Source organism: Chlorocebus sabaeus, chromosome 11 (assembly GCF_047675955.1).
Source record: "Chlorocebus sabaeus isolate Y175 chromosome 11, mChlSab1.0.hap1, whole genome shotgun sequence".
Lineage (NCBI taxonomy): Eukaryota > Metazoa > Chordata > Mammalia > Primates > Cercopithecidae > Chlorocebus > Chlorocebus sabaeus.
The window spans coordinates 65593838-65607855 of record NC_132914.1 but is presented as its reverse complement, the minus strand read 5'-3'; the positions used below and the strand labels follow the sequence as shown (position 1 = coordinate 65607855).

The following is a 14018-nucleotide window of genomic DNA, read 5'->3' as shown; positions in this document are numbered from 1 at the left end:
TGAAATTCAATGAGGTTAACAATTTTTAATGCTTCATCAAGGACGTTCTTAAGTAAACTGGCTTCCTTCTTTGTTTGTCTGTTCCCCACTCCCACCTCTTTTATTGTGAGTGTGTGGTGTGAATAATGTGATGACTGTTAGGTGCTGTTTGGTGCCACTGCTTTGACTTGTACTAAGACGCTGGCAGTTTGACCCAGGATTACTTTTGTACCATCATTGTAAATGTCCACACAGTGAAAAAGGCAAATCATTTTTGTAGTATTATTATGAAAATAGTTTTGATTTCACAGATGCCCTGAAAGGGTCTCCAGGACTTTGCAGACCACACTTTGGGAAGGTGAAAAGCAGGGGTGATGAAAGGCTCCAACGGAAGAAAGTCTTCCTTTCTTTCTGACTTGTTGCTGCCTAGGACCTTGTATTCTGTATGTGCCCAGGTCTATCCCAGCACCTGGGATCACAAGGTCCTAGGCTTGTAGTGGGATGGCCACGACGCAACACGACCGTGTCTTTGGGAGCCCTAGGCACTGAGCCTTTTTACTTGCTCTGCTTGCCCAGTGTAGTAGCACTGGGAGGGGTAGTGGCATGACACGATGTCTTTTCCCCTTTCCTTCCAACTGTAAGAATTTAGTAATGAAAATACTGGCACAACTCCATAAAATCTTCAAACTGCTGAATAAACCATCTAGAAATAGAACTGACCAGAAATGTACACCCTTCTCCTTGTGGTTTGAAAGCATTTGTCCCTTAAAGGGGCTGTATTGATTACCTTCAACATTTTTCCTACACAGTTTAATTTCACTGGATTGTAACTGAAGAGTTTGGGGAAAGTTCCTGGCCTTCTATGTTGTACAGAGGAATAGCCTGAAAGACAGCCTTTCTGAGCATCACCACATGTAAACGGATCTGGAAGCTTTGAACTGTGAGTCTGTTGGGCTCCCTTCCAAACTCACGATGGGTTGTTTTATGTAAAAACATGATACAAGTTACTTGGCAACTTGTATCAAGGGTCTAATCCTTTATTATGCCACCATAACTGGGTTAAAGAGTATATGTGGTAAGCAAAAATACTTACCTGTGATAGAAGATAAGCATAGGATTAAGTATATTTTGTGATTTCTGAATTAAATACGCTAAAAAAAAGCTTTTATTTAAATCCAAAATTCTGTTTTGCTCTTGGAGATTTTAGACAAGAAAATTATGTTTCCAGAATCATACATGTTGGCAGATCTCTAAGCATCCAAGGCTGTGTGTTTTTTTTTTAAAGAAAAATTCATCTATTTATTAATTTTTATACATACAAAAATTTATTAATTTTTATACAATATTTATCAAGGGCCTAATTTGTGCCAATATTCTTCTAGATATGGGGATGGAGCGGTGAATAAGATATACACAGTCCCTGTACTCATGAAGCTTTTAATCTAGAAGGAGGAGAAAAAAAGTAACAAGTAAATAAGCAAGATAATTTTAGACAGACGAGCATATGAAGGAAATAACATAGGGTGTTGAGATCATGAAACACAGGTGAGATGGGGTGGTCAGAGAAGGTCTCTCTAGGGAGGTGACATTGGAGCTGAAACCTGAATGATGAGGAAGAGTCAGGTGGAAAAGCAATTGAAGCAGAGTGAACAGCAAGTACAGAGGCCCTGAGGTGAGACTACATTTGGTGACTTTGAGGAATGAAATGAAAGTAGTATGGCTTGAGTGCAGTGAGCAAAAGAGAAAATGGTGCAAGATGAGATCAGACCACATATAACTTTGTAAGCCATAGTTAGTGTGTTAGTCTTTTTGGGCTGCTATAACAAAAATAATATAGACCAGGTGGTTTAAACAACAACAATTTATTTTTAAAAAATTTCTATTATTATTATTTTTTGAGACAGTCTCACTCTGTCACCCAGGCTAGAGTACAGTGCTGTGAACACAGTTCATTGCAGCCTCTACCTTTTAGGCTCAAGCAGTCCTCCTGTCTCAGCCTCCTGTGAGGCTGGGACCACAGGCTCATGTCACCATGCCTGGCTAAGTTTTTGACTTATGTAGAGACAGACTCTCACTTTGTTGCCCAGGCTTGTCTTGAACTCCTGGGCTCAAGTGATCCTCCTGCCTTGGCCTCCCAAAATTTTGGGATTACAGGCATGAGCCACTTCACCCAGCAAAAAATTTATTTCTCATAGTTCTAGAGCCTGGGAAGTCCAAGAGCAAGGTGGCAGCTGATTTGGTCCCTGGTGAGGACTTTCTTCGTGGTTTGCAGATGGATGACTTCTTTTTCCTGTACCTTAACATGGTGGAGAGAGAGAGAAAAAGAAAGAAGAAGCAAGCACTCTTATGTCTCTTCTTAGAAGGGCATTAATCCCATCATGAGGGCTAGACTTTCATGATACCCTCATGACCTATTTACCTCCCAAAGTCCCCAATTTCATATGCCATCACAATGGAGTTTTGATATATAATTTTGGGGGGACACATTCAGCCCATTGCAGCTAGGCACTTGGATTTTATTATGAGTAAAATAGGAAGCAATTGGAAGGTTTTAAAATTGAGAGTGACATGACCTAATAGGTATTTTCGAATGACTGCTCTGAATGCTATGTGGAGGATGATTGCAGGGAGTCAAGACTGCAGCAGAGTGGGCAGTTGAGAGGCTATGATGATGGATTGGATGGGTAGGTGGTGGAAGTAAAAAGAAGAAGATAGGTTTGAATATATAGTTTAGAGGTAAAGACAGAAAGGAGGCATCAAGGACATACCCAAATTTATATTTTCTTGAGCTTCTGAATGAATGGTGATGGTAGAAATTGACATGTTTATGATTGGAAAAGAAATAGGTCTGTGAGATGGTTGGGGAGGTGGTCATCAGGTGCTCTCTGAAGATGAAAATCAAAATGTTTATTTTGTATGTTATGTCATGTGTGGTTGTGTTCAGCTGCAGAGGAACCAAAATCCTGACAAACCATATCTCAAACAAACAAGCTCTTTGATTAATCAATTAATCTATTGTCCACACAAAAAACGTGTCAAAGATTGGCAGACCCAGCTAGTATGGTAGCTCCCAAATGCCACTGAGATCATGGGCACATTCTCTTTTCTCCTTGAGCATCCTTATCATGTCTTTCACTCTCACCGTTACAAGAGAGGGACTGAGCTTTAGGCATAGGGTCTGCATGTAAGACAGGAGAAGGGGAAAGCTGAAAGAAGTTGGGGTGGTGCCTATGTCAGGAAAGCAAAAGCTTTTTCAGAAATCCATCCCCCAGACCTCCATTTTATGTACCAAAACTATATCATGTGTCCAATTCTAGCTGCAAGGGAGGCTGAGCTTTTTAGCTGGTCACAGTGGCTCACTGAACAAAACTGGAGGCATTTTTATAAGAAGTAAAGGGTGAAAGTATACTGTGAAAGTAGGCAACCAATAATGCCACCAGGGACACATTAAGTTTAAGGTCTCTGGTAAGCATTCACGTGGAAAAGTCAAGTAAGGTTGAAATTATAAGCCTCAAGTTGAAAGTTCAACTTTCAAAGTTGAAAGAAAGAGCAGATCTGATAACAGTTCAAAGGGAGAGCAGAGCTGAAAACAGTTTGGAAATCATTAGCATGTAGATTATATTTAAAGCAAAAAGGGCAGATGAGATCAATTAGTGACAGATTAGAGTTGAAAACTTGTCAATTTTGTATTTATTACTGTGACTTGCTTTAATTAATTTTATTAATTCAACACAATTTTAATGTACACCTTCCATGTGTTTTAAATTGCTTTGAACCCTCAGGGCAGAAAGATGAAGATGTATCTTTTGCTTTTAAGAGGCTTAGAGATAGAAAAAAAGATAAAAATTAGTTTTGTTAACTGATTCACTAAAATATATATTAAAAATTAACCTATTTAAGTATATTTGTGACATTTGGATAATGGTAGTAGCTCTAATGAAGATTTACTTTTTAAGTGAGAATTTAAGTAATTTATCTTGAGTAATGCAAGATTCACCTGTCTACATATGTACATTTGCATATTTTAATTTGGGAATGCATTAAGAAAAGCCTGAGTGTTTTAATGATTAAATAATAATCTTATTATTAGTAAATTTGCTGCTAAAATGAACACAATGCATTATGGAACCTTAACCTAAAGCTTTTGACTTCTAAGGAAGAGAAAGGAACTACTTGTCAGATGACCTTGTTTAGATTTGGGCTGAAGAATGGTTTAGCGACTCATTGCTACCTATAATTCCACTTGGAAGACTCATGGGTCTCTCAAACTAATCATGTTTCAAACTGAGTTTTTTACCTCACCCATCCCTCATTCTTTTCCCAACATCATGCCTTTCTGTATTACTTTTGAAGTAAGTGGCATTACTATTTTGACTCAAGCCGGAACTCTAAGTATTATTCTAGACAGTTCTGTCTCCTTCACTCCACTGTTACCAGTAAAACTTACAGATTTTACCTCCCGAATATTTTTTGAATCTGCTCTGTCTTCTCTGTCCTGGCTCACCATTATTTCACATCTTCTCTCCAAGTGTGCTCCTTTAAACTCCATCTCTGTAGCTAGAGCAATTTTATGAGGCTAAACTGCTCAATTCATTACTCTTGTTAAAATCTGGCAAAATATCTTTCAGCATTCTGTAAAAATGGTGTCCTGAAGTACAATCTATTTAAAAAATATTGAGCTAAATTGAGACAAAGAGGTTCCTTTATTGTAAGACTTCTCAGAGCCTTCAACATGCTAACGCATGCACTGTGAATTACTAAAGGGGTGAAATTTAGGATGTTTCCAAACAGAAGTCACAGTGAAGCTATTATGTTGAGGAATACCAAGGAAGGTTTCATGAAATGCCTCTGCGAACACTAGAAATTTCTATAAACTGTCTTAGGAAATTTGGTCTATAAGGAGGAAATTCAGTCACCTCAACATGACCTATGAAACTTCTTGTGACCTAGTCCTTATCTTCTTCATGAGCCTCAATCTTTTATTCCTCCCCGTCTTGAAACCACAACCAATTCCTGTACACAACATGCTCCTAATGATTTTGCTTAAGCTCTTTCCCCTGAAATACCTTTTTTTTTTTTTTTTTTTTTGAGACGGAGTCTCACCCTGTCACCCAGGCTGGAGTGCAATGGCATGATCTCGGCTCACTACAACCTTCCCCTCCCAGGTTCAAGCAATTCTGCCTCAGCCTCCTGAGTAGCTGGGATTACAGGTGTGGGCCATCATGCCTAGCTAATTTTTGTATTTTTAGTAGAGATGGGGTTTCACCATGTTGGCCAGGCTGGTCCTGAACTCCTGACCTCAAGTGATCCATCCTCCTCAGCCTCCCAAATTGCTGAGATTACAGGTGTGAGCCACCACGCCTGGCCAAAATAACTCTCTTTATCTGGTTAACTCTACTCACCTTTTGACTTTCAGCTCGAAGACCTTCCTTGGATTCCACATTGAGCTAAGTGCCTCTTTTCTGAAGTCCACTTACCATCTCACAAAAAATGGGCATAATCTGTGTGTGTGTGTCTTTTCACCCTAGTTTACCTGGGGATAAAGACTGTGAGAGTATGCTGCAATGATGATGGTGGTGATTATAGCTAGTTATTGCACATACTAGATGCCAGGCAACCATATACGAATTATCTTATTTGATAGTCACAAACTCCCATGAAGTAGGTATTATTAGTATCCTTATTTTGCAGATAAAGCAGCCAGAGCTTAGAAAGGCTGAGGAACTTGCCCAAGGCTATCCAGCTACTGAGAGATAAACTGTGGTGTGAATTTACAGAGCTTGACTCCTGAGGCTCCACCTGTGCGTATAATTCCGGCATGACACTTGGGAATGCGCACTTAGTAGATGCTTGTTGATCTAAACTCTGTGTGTGTGTGTGTGTGTGTGTGTGTGTGTGTGTTCCTGTCACATCCAAAACTACTAGCACCAAGGAAGTTGGGCATGGTGTAGGAAAGAGAAACCTTTGCTGTTAAATCTCATTTCCAGCAAAACTGTCAATGGAAAGGTGGCATGGAAGGGACAACCAGCTCATGTACCAAATTACTCTCAGCTTCCTTGTTGTCTTAGACATATGTTCTGGGAGTGGCCAACCCTTGTTTTACATCTGTGTTAGTCTTTGCAGAATAAAAAGCAAATTAGTGTTTAATGGGGACTATTAATCTTGTCACCTAATTGAGTAGATCTAATAAATCTTGTCATTCAAAACCCAGTGGAAATTTCCAGTTGGAAATGAGTATGGGGAATATCCAATCTCAAAAATATTTTCATACACACAGATTATATTTAAGTTTGTGAAAGATGTTGAATGCTCAATGAAATTTAATGAGTATGAATTGAACACTTATCCTGGGCCTAGAACTGTTGGCAGTTGCTTTTGAGAGTTACAGAATACATTTATGATAATTACTGCACTTACAAATTTTGCTATGTGGTTTGGGAGTATCTGAAGTGTCTTATAGTAGGTCTCTAAACAGGTAATAATAAAAAGTTCAAATACATTATTTCATTACACTCCACGAGGATCAAACTTCATCATGACATGATTATAATTTGAAATATGAGTAAGAAATATGTAGGGTCATGATCTCTATAAGCCCATTCTTTGCTTCTTAATTAAATTTTGCAGCTGATAGAAACATTGAAAGCAGAGCACTAGCTTATAAATAATTCAGAAAAGGATTGGTAACTCCCATAGTATATGTTTTATGAGTTTTGTTTAAGAAGAGTCTATTTCGTGTTAGGTAAAGTTAGCCATTGTTTAGAATAAAGACCTGCATTACTTTCTATTCTAAATTAAACTGTTAAAGGGAGTGCTTGCAAATAAATGCCTTGGTGCTTTTTTTTCTGTTTAATAGGAGCAACTTTACTTTGGATCAATTATTTAATTTCCTTATGTCGGAGTTCTTTCAATTTAAAGAAAAATATTTCCTTTCCTCATTTCTTTTTGTCTGAGGATGAACCAGACATTGGAAGTTGTAGCCTGGGATTGTACTGGAGTTCTCACTGTGGTTGCATTCTTTCTTCACATTCAGCGTCCTCCCTTAAGCATACATTTTCATGCACATCTATTAAATTACCTGGGAGAGAGTTCTAGACATTATCAGTCAGTAAATCCGGTTGTCTCATTTTTCATTTTAGCTATTGTTGGGGTCATATGCCAAGGCTTGTATGAAGGGTCTAGAAAAATATCTGCTGCAATATGATTTCTTTTATCCTTGTATGAGACCATAGCATGAGACAGTAGACTGGCGAATTGGCAGGGCGGGAAGTGTGTGCTTACAGGGAGCAAAGAAAAGAGTTTTGATTCTTCTTTAGCTAAATGTTGTAAAACTTTAAAGCTTATATTTGAATAATCATTGCAGATGGGTTAGATAAAATCCATCAACTCACAATGTTTTTCCTGTTTCCATTCACTAGTGAGTAACAGAAGCTTAAAAGAAGGAATGTTCTCTAAAATAAGATATAGAATATGGGTTAGGTTTACAAGTTAAGAGTTCGTCTTTGCCCTGCCCCCAAATTATTTTTAGGCCCCAGGCCTCTGAAGCCAAGGTAATCTGCAGGCAGCTTTCTCATTTTATCACAAGTCAGTGGTCTCTCCCTTTCCTTGTCCCTCCTATCTTGTCGGCAAATGGCTCTGTGGGAAACCAATTCTGCTTCCTGTTTAAACTGTAGAAACAATTCACTTAATTCAATATCTAGCTTTTGATTCTATTTGCAAAAATAGAGTTGTAAATAGTTCCATTCATTAGTCAATACTTTTTTTTTTTTTTTTTTTTTGGTCTGTTAAGCATATTTGGGTCATTTTATAGTTAACCTTGGCTGAAGGAGAAAAGTTCTTTGAAGCTCTTACTTACTTGTGATTTTTTGGGTGTGATACGGAGGATTTGCAGGGCAGAAGCATGGCTTGACTGACCCAATGCCCATTTCTGGCTCTCTTCATCCTCTCTGACTTCTATAATAGAGAAAAGGGAAACTGAATAGTCACTGCTCTAACCTCCCCTGAAGCAAGGGTGGCCTTGTAACAGTTCTGGCCAATGTGGCATAAGCAGAATTCTGGTGAGGTGTGTTTTGGGAACGGCTTTTGATTTCCTAATAAAAGAGGCCAGAACTGCAGGCACTATTCCTTCCACCCCTCTTGGTCTTGAACATGGCTACAATGTCTGGATCTATAGCAGTCAGCTTGCAACTTTGAGACAATATGCCAATCTAAAAATGGCAGAGCAGAATTATAGATGAACAGATGAACCCTTGGTTTTTATTAGATCATGGAGCCCCATATTATACAGGACTGCTTCCCTTTAGACATCATACATGAAAAATAAATCCTTTTGTGGTAGGTTAATACGAGGCCACAAATTCTTTGATACTCCTCCCAGCAAAGTCTAATTCACCCTCCCTTGAATATAGGCCAGCCTTACGGACTTGATTCCAACCAATAGAGTCAGTAGATGTGACACTGCATGACTCTCCATGCTAGGTTCACAAGGTAATGCAGTTTCTGCCTTTTTCTTCTTCTCTCTGATATGTGCCTTGGGAGCATTGAGCTGACATGTTAGAAGTCAGTCTACACTGAAGCTGCCATGCTGAAGGACTCATGTGCGAGAACACATAGAAATCGAGATGCCTGAGGAGCCCCAGCTGTATCAGCCTCCAGCTCTCTGAGTCTTCTCAGCAAGAACTGTCAAACATGAGAGTGAAGCAGCCTTCAGATGACTCTGGCCCCAGTCTTCAGGTGCCCTAGCTGGTGCCAAGTGGAGCAGACAAGCTGCCACCCACCAAGCCCTTCCCAAATTGCAGACTAGGAGCAGAATAAATGTTATTTTAAGCCACTACATTTTGGTTTGTTATATATTGTAGCAATAGAAAACCAGAACCCCTTTTTTTAATGCCACTGTTAGTTGGATATTCTGTTACTTGCAGCCAAAAGCATCCCTATCTGAAATACTTAGTAGTAGAGAAGATTAAAATAAATCACTAAAACGATCCTTTTGAGTTGCTATATGCGTTGATTATCCAATTTATTCCTCTCTTATTCTGTTTGTGGCAATCCATTTCACTGTAGTACTAATATCATAACTTCCCATTGAAGTCAGTGCTGCTTTAGTTATATAAAGGTTTTATTTACAAAAGGGCTGGGCTAGTAGAAACATGGAAAAAGAGGGACTTCAATTCAGGGCACCATACTGCTGTTTTCTTGCTCTTTTGGCATTTTGATTATAATAAAGACAATATTAGTAACTTTTTCACTAGCAGGTACAACTTGAGAGTTCCTAACTTTATAAAACTCTCATCAGTGTTTGAAGCTGCTTTCTTAATAAAATTTTTAATGCTCCTAACATTTGACAGCTTTATTTTTTTCATTGGCATTTGAAGCTTTTAAAATAGATGAATATTGAATATCATGTTTAATAGGTCAGATTCTTTGAAGAAAATTTCCATTAGTTCCCATTTTCTAAAGAATTGATGGTCACTCAGTATTGTTGGAATTCTTGAAAAAGGTTTTAATCATAAATTTATTTTTAAGTCTGGCATACGGAAACTAGCAAGGTTGTTCCAGATTAATATTCATATCTTTACATGGGAGCTACACTATAAATTAAAAATCTTTTATTCCAAAGTAACATAATACTATTTTTAGTGATGGAGATTCCTAAGCAGCTTTGCAATATTGTTTGGGCAGTCTTCTTATCCTATTGCACTGAAACTTTAAACCTGAAAGAACAGAACTGCAACTCTTGAAAGCTAGTTGCACAAAAGCCAACTTCAATTTTGTGTCTTTGTTTACTCAATGTCCACATCCTTAAACTGTTGGCAAATTTGCAGCTGGGTGGAGCAGCGAAAATGTCGTTGTGCTGATGATATGGGGAGGGATGGGTGTGGAGGCTAGAGTGGGGCACCAGAGGGGTCTTTGCAAAGGAAAGTTACGTAAGTGATATCATATGCAGAAGCCGCCTCTGGGTTGAAAAATAACTGCACAGGGAGTGTCAGCCTTTCTTGGATTTCACTCCCTGATTTACTATCCTTAAGGGTCAGACCTATATTCCTGGGTGGGCTGGAGAGTCTAAGTGCAGTGAGTTCCTAATAGCAACCCTGCACAATAGCTTAAAAAGTCTGGCAATGATTTTTTGTTTTTTGTTTTTTAAATTTTGTCTCAAGGCAGCAAGGTGCTGTATGCAAAAGCTGAACGAACATCTCAATGAGAAGCCAAAACAGGACAGATGTTTCATGCTGCGCCTCAAATCTGGTTGCTTCCAGCATGATTTCCTTAAACAAACAGGAAACACAGAAAAACGGAGAAGACAACTGGTTTTCCATGGCAGCTCCAAAGCAGATTAAAACAAGCACTAATTTCTCATCCTGTCCTTCTTCCGCCTAGCCATTTTTTTAGGAAACTAAACTATTAATTCATGAGATAATGCCTTGTATTCATGCCACCTGGTATTTTTATTTTTGTAACCTGTGAAAAGTAAGTTGTCATTGTGTGTCTATCCTGTGTCAGAGATTCCTTGGGGGCCCATGTCATAATTTACTTGGTACCGAACCCCCATCTAGCACCTGAGGGAAATTATATATACGCAGTCCTATAGACCGAGGGAATGGTGGGAGTAGGGATGAAATGTAACAAAATTGAGACAACTGCAAGTACATATGAGATCTGCCACCTGCCTAGGGTGACCCTGAACTCTGAGCACCCTAATATGTTAAGTATCACTTGAGATCTTCACATCATTAGGGAGAAGCAGGTATTTCTGTTCTTTGGCCATCATGTGCTCCACATCTTACTTGATAGCATTCTTTGGATTAGGACCCTTGGTGTCAGTCCTAAGCTCCTCGGACACCCTCTCTCAGCTAATGCCTTTCTGTGGGTTTCTCAGATGCCTGCAGCATTCTGCTTGCCCCCAAGCTCATTAGCAGATGCAGCCTATAAATTCCTTTCTAATGCCACTGCCTGTTCCTGAAGTCCTACACAGCTCCAGAAAACAGAAAACCTTCACCCATATAAACGACTGCCTTTAGAAGCATCACCTTCTCAAGCTGCAGCTAACTCCTTCCAGAAGCTTGAGTTTTCTCATTCACAGAGGCAATATTTCTCAAAGGATCAGAATTATGTAGCATGCTTGTTAAAATACAAATTCCCACTGAATCAGACTGTCTCAGGGTGGGATTGGGAGTTGGCATATATAACAAGCTCCTTATGCAGGCAGTTACAGCTTCCATTTCAGGATAGAGAGCTAGTTAATTTCATCCTTGTACACATCAAGTTTAGCATTTCCTCTTAAGAATGAGAATACTTTTCCCCCTCACAGCTTGGAGACCTTAGGAAAAGGCTGTCAATTTCAACTACCAGCCAACCCTTCAACCTGCAGCAGCCTTAAGAAAATTGAGGCTTTGTGGGTAAAAACTGAGTCTAAAACCTGCACCGATCTTTCACCTTTGGCCTTGGCCAGACTTCCATGCTTACCTTTGAGGAGCTGCCTGCAAAGTCATCCATACTCTCCTGTACTCTCATGTTTTCATTGTTTTGCCTCCTCACTCCTGCCTTACCACACTTCATGTTCACCCCCATTTCTTCTACCCTCTGGACTTTTATTCCATGGTAGACTCCCTCAGCCTCCAGACCTCAGCTGAAATCTGGGTCTCACTGGGATGATCTTTGCCTTTCAGTCTTCCCACATGACGGCTGCCCTTTTCTCCACTTGCATTCGGAACCATAGAGCTGTGGGTGACAAACGAGGGATAGAGTTAGAAAGGGGTTGGCCAACTTTTCCTGTAAAGAACCAGAGAGTAAATATCTTTGTGGGCCACACAGTCTATCATAACTACTCAAGTCTGCTGTTGCAGCACAAAAGAAACCATAGACAGTATGTGAATAAATGAATTTGTTTCAATAAAATTTCATTTATGGACGTTGAAATGTGAATTTCACATAATTTCCACACGTTACAAAATAGTATTCCTTTTCTGAAAAATTATCAACCATCGAAATGGTGAAAACCATTCTTAGCTTCAGGGCAATACAAAAATGGAGTGGGGGGGCGGGGCGGGGGGAGTGCAACTGGAGTGGCCCATGCGCTGTGGTCTGCTGATTCCTGATAGAAACCAGTGCTTCTCAGACTTCAGTGTGCTTACATGTCACTAAGGATCTTGCTAAAATGCAAACTCAGATTAAGTACATCTGGGATGGAACCTGAGATCCTGCATTTCTAACAAGCTCCCAAGTGGTGTTAGCGCACCTGGTGAGTGCACAGCACTTTGAGTAATAAGGCACTACAGTCAGTCAGGTGTAGAAGCTTCTCTTTTATATAATAAAGGCATTAAAAATAGCTTAATGACATAGGAAAATGTCCTGACGGTAATGTGTGTTAGATGGAAAGTGAGACAGTAGAGAGCACAGGCTTTCAAGCCAAACATACTCCCACTTACCAACTATATGCATCTGGACACATTTCTTAACCTTTCTCAGTTTCTGTTCATTCAACTGTAAAACGAAGAAAAATTGTCTCTGCCTCGGGTGGTTGTTTGGATTCTAACAAGACAATGCTTGTAAAACACTCAGTACCCAGCAAGGCCTCAATCCTAGCCCTTATTATTTTTAAATTTAAAAAGCAAGACATGAATCTGTATATAACAAACTAATAGGAATGTTAATTTTGAGTGTCTCAGGGGATTTCCTTGCCATCTTTTTTAGAAAACATTTGCAAGAGTCATGCCCATTCATTCATTCATTCATTCAAGAAACATTTGTTGAGTTCCTACTTCTGCCAGGCAATGTGTTTTGCTGGATCTGCCAAGACAAGCGAAATGTAAGCTCACATAAGTTGGGGGGCTGGGAACAAGAAACAATCTCAGCATAGAAGAAGAGCTGTATGGGAGTGCGCAGTGTGCTAGGGAACATAGAGGAAAGAGTGTTTACTCTGCTGGGAGGAGAGGCCAGAGGGATTCCACACAGGAGGCCACTGTTAAGTTGCACTTCAAAGGATACATATGGACTGCCTAATGGGGGAGGAAGGAAGAGAGTACCAAAGGCAGTGGGGAGTCCAGAGAACCTAGACCATAGGAGTGTGTGGGAGTTACCAAGGAGAAGGCCCTGGCTAATCAGAACAGGTGTAGGCCTTTATGCAGCAGAGATTTGAACTGGCTGGGTATCAGTTCTGGAAAGGCCATTATCCCTTTTGGAAAACATCCTGACAATTACAATAATATGTGCTAGCAGGGACTTCAGAAAGGACAGTGCCAGAAAATCCCTCACCACTTTTGCGGGAGCCGTCTTCATAAGTAGTTCTCTGGGACCGTACTTGACTCGGTAATTGCCTACCAAGTGTCTGTTACAGGAGGGAGGCTTTGCATAGGGCTGCAGGGATGCTGCAATGAGGTCTGCCATCTGCCACAGGAGAGGTTAATCACTACACCACAGGGTGAAGGGAGCCAAAAACGTCTCCTGGAGCTTTATAAGAAGGAGAAAAAGATGAAGGGGTATGGGTCTGAAAGTGAGAGCTCCAGATGGGCTTCATGGAGCAGGCAGCGTTTGAGTTGGCCTTGGAGATGGCCCATTCTGTCTCTGGGCATTCTCTCCAGGATCTCCAGCTTGATGGGGGATTCAAGTCTATTTCTGTAAATTGCTAACTTCAATCAAGGGCATGGGAACTAACAGTAGGTTCCTGAACTGACCTTCTAGTGCTGAGAAAGGGACAGAAGGTGTCATCTGAAAGGGTCCTTAACCTGTCTCTCCAGGGGAAACCTTGCTATCAAAGAAAACTTGGATTATAACTTACAGAATTAAAATTTAGAAATGGTTCCTGGCAATCTCTCTTCTGTCTTCCATTCCTGGTTCTCTGAGGCCTTCTGTCCTCTATAGTAGTTCTAAGACAGAGGGTTATGTGTGAGACAGGGTAGACCCAGCAGCATGGGGAGGAGGTACCTATTTGGGTTGGTCCATTTGCATTCTGATTCACCGTGTCCTGAGTGGCTTAATACTGTTTCCAGCCTGCTCTCTTCTCTGTAAATTCCTCCTTTCTCAGTGGTACGAGATGGATTTTT

The 14018-nt window shown here is 40.1% G+C and overlaps 1 long non-coding RNA gene across 1 annotated transcript in view; it reads left to right on the top strand.

The window, feature by feature from the left end:
- LOC140712778 (uncharacterized) overlaps window positions 1-7751 on the top strand; it is a 72263-nt gene extending 64512 nt beyond the window's left edge. Inside the window, exon 3 of the long non-coding RNA XR_012094531.1 lies at window positions 789-7751. This is a non-coding gene — a long non-coding RNA (uncharacterized lncRNA). The remainder of the gene's footprint in view (window positions 1-788) is intronic.
- Window positions 7752-14018: the final 6267 nt, after the last annotated feature.